A 2,955-nucleotide genomic window follows, 5' to 3' on the forward strand; every position below is an offset into this window, starting at 1 on the left:
GGTCGTTCAAAGGGTTATTGCACTCAGAAAAATAAGCTTTATCGTTGTGAACAATAACATCACAAATTTAAGCTTAATTTTAGGACCCAATTGGGTACTAAAGCCCTATGTCAATTTTTATGTACAACGGTAAAAAACACGATTTAAAACCATTTCTGATCACTTTTTTCATTTTAATGCAAAAAAAAAATTGACAAGACAACATTTTTTTGATGGATTAACTATGGTCCCCTTGGAACGAGCTGTCAAGTAGGAGCTTTTCTGTCAAGAAGGACCGCGAGGTTAATTTTACAAAATTGGTTTAAAAATCCATTTTAAACTCTTTGTGGTCGTACAAAGGGTCATTGTGCTCAGAAAAATAAGCTTTATCGCTGTAAACAATAATATAAGAAATCTAAGCTTCATTTTAGGACCCAATTCACCCGAATCTGTCACTTGGCCTGGCCACTTCCTGAGTAGGTTCGACACCGAGTAATTTTGAACTCACGTATAATTTTGCTGCAAAACATGCAGTTTTACTAGAAACATGTGTTAAGTTATTATCAAAGTGTATTCATCATTGTCATCTGCACACTAATTCAAAACATATCATTTCTGAGTTATTTTGACTAAGATTACGTTTGTGTGAAACTTTACTCGAGTCTAGGTGATTTTCACTCAGAATTCGTGTAAAAATTACTCGAATGCGAGAGGTATTCGCAAAAAAAAATAATGACAAAAAAAACTCATTCGTGGGTTTGGTGACGAATGACGGGTTAATTCGCCTTAACAAAAATAAATAAAATAAATTAGTGAATAAGTTTGGTTTTGAAGAGTAAAAATATCTCAGAAATAATATGAATATGAATATGAATATAATATGAATACACACAAAAAAATATTACCGTAATGACAAAAGTAACTTATTTTTCATTTAAAAATATGCTAAAATTAGCTTGAGGGAAAGTTTTTTTCTTGTTTAAAATATGAAAACTTTTACTGGTAAAGTTTTTGAAAATCTCCTTACTAACTGATTTAAAAGTCTTAACTTTTAATACGACTGTAGAATTTCTTTCATTTTGACGTTCTCGTGTAACCGTGTACGACTAAGTTCCAAATGTAAACAAACACTTTGGTGGGTCCGGTGGTGCTGGTGATTCTAGGCAGCAGCCAGGAATCGGACGCGGAAACCTTCGTGAGCCAAACAGCAGCAGCGGAACGCCTTCGAAGGAGGGTGGTGCGGGTGCGGGACGAGGTGAAGTGCTCAAAAAGGACAAGGCGAGCTTCCTGCAGGAACTGCAGCTGTTCCACGACCGGAATGGGTAAGAAGAAAGCTTGGGTGTTTTGTGGGGCTTGTGATTGATTTTGTTTGTTTTTTTTAGGATGGGAGGTAGGAATGTGGATTCGCACCGGTTGTATTCGGTGGTGGTGGCCCGGGATTGGTGATTGAAGGTCAATTCCCGCGAGGACTGTAACGAGATCATCGAGGAGATGGCGCTGCCGAAGAGTTGCGTGAACAACGAGATTGCGTTGAAGAAGATAAACATCCGGTTTTTGGACAAGTACGAGACAGGTGATTTTCACGGTGAGGAGAAGGAGCCGACGAAGAGGAGGACGTCGAGAAGCGGGATAATCGGAGGTAGCCAGAGCGGATGTTGCACTCGGTGCCGGCGGTTTACAACACCTGTGAGTAATGAGAATGTGTACAGTGGCTTGCCAACTTCACTTACTTCCATCTCTTTTAGCAAATAACCGTCCACAAATGCTCATCTCGCGACGGCGCAGCTCCAGCCGAATGAACCCTGGACAGCGTGCCGAAAAAATCTGTGTCATTCTCGAAGGAGGATGAAGTGCTCGAAATCGAATTCCGTTCCGAGGGCCTCATCAACCCAATCTTCCGGATGCGCTTCCAGAATCGGGAACTCCCCGTTCAGGCACTTCACTTTCCAGCCAGGAAACGTCGATCACCCTTGCCGAATCTACAGCCAACTTCTCCAAACCTGTCCTGATGAAGGCCGGCAACGTGACCATCCTGTTCTCTACTTTGCTGTCGCGCGTCGAAACGTCCGTCTGGAACCGTCCAGCTTGGGGTCTTCGGAAGTGACCGGTGGCGTTCCCTAAGAATCGGTACAGCTTGGACTCGGATTTTGGCCAGAAGCGTTAAATACAATAACAAAATGTCTTATTTAACATACTGTTTAAAACTTTTAAAAATAAATATAAAATCAAGCCTAGAATCAAGCACATTTTTCTGAAATTAACACTGTAGTATTAAATGTTGTTTATTCTTGCTATAAAAGGTTTCTTTTCCAATTAAAAGTAAAACACTTTTACCGATACAACGATTTTGTTCCATAAATGCATGGTAGTATCAAAAACTTTCCAACTTTTAAATTGAAAAGTTTGAACTTTCTACGAATATTCACCAACGCGAACTTTTAATCCAACGAGCGATCTTTTTAAATTCAGAGTATTTTTTCTTTGTGTGTAATAATATGAAATTCAGAATTGGGATTTGGGCTAATTTTGATTGATTTTTGTTAAATTTTGAGTAAAATTTAATTTTGACAAACAACTGAGTAATTTTGGTTGGAGTGTTGAATATTTCCTAAAAATAAGTGATTTTGCATAAACGTGTAGAAATTCTGCTTCCTACACTCTTTACAAAGTATCTCTTATATTTTTTAATTGAAACTACTTTCAATAGGGTAAAATTTATGGGCTACTTTTTGTACTTATGCTGATTTTCCATTTAATTAAAACCGATTTCAAACTCTTTCTGCAAAAAAAAACCTATAGCTCAATATTTGCCCAGCAATCCCGCTCCATCCACTTCCAAAAGGCGGACAGTGCTGCATTTATTGCATCAGGTTTGTGATTGCGAAATCGACACCGCAATTGTTTTGCACTTGCAGGCTATACCGGCTATTTGCACGTCTAATCTGACAACGATGGTGTATTGTTTCCACACGCAAG

At 38.8% G+C, this 2,955-nt stretch overlaps 1 pseudogene; it reads left to right on the plus strand.

Annotated features, from left to right (window-relative positions):
- The first annotated feature begins 1,631 nt into the window (after positions 1-1,631).
- LOC128093408 (uncharacterized) lies at positions 1,632-2,463 on the plus strand (annotated as a pseudogene).
- The last annotated feature ends 492 nt before the right edge of the window (positions 2,464-2,955 follow it).

The sequence above is a fragment of the Culex pipiens genome, chromosome 3, assembly GCF_016801865.2.
Source record: "Culex pipiens pallens isolate TS chromosome 3, TS_CPP_V2, whole genome shotgun sequence".
NCBI lineage: Eukaryota > Metazoa > Arthropoda > Insecta > Diptera > Culicidae > Culex > Culex pipiens.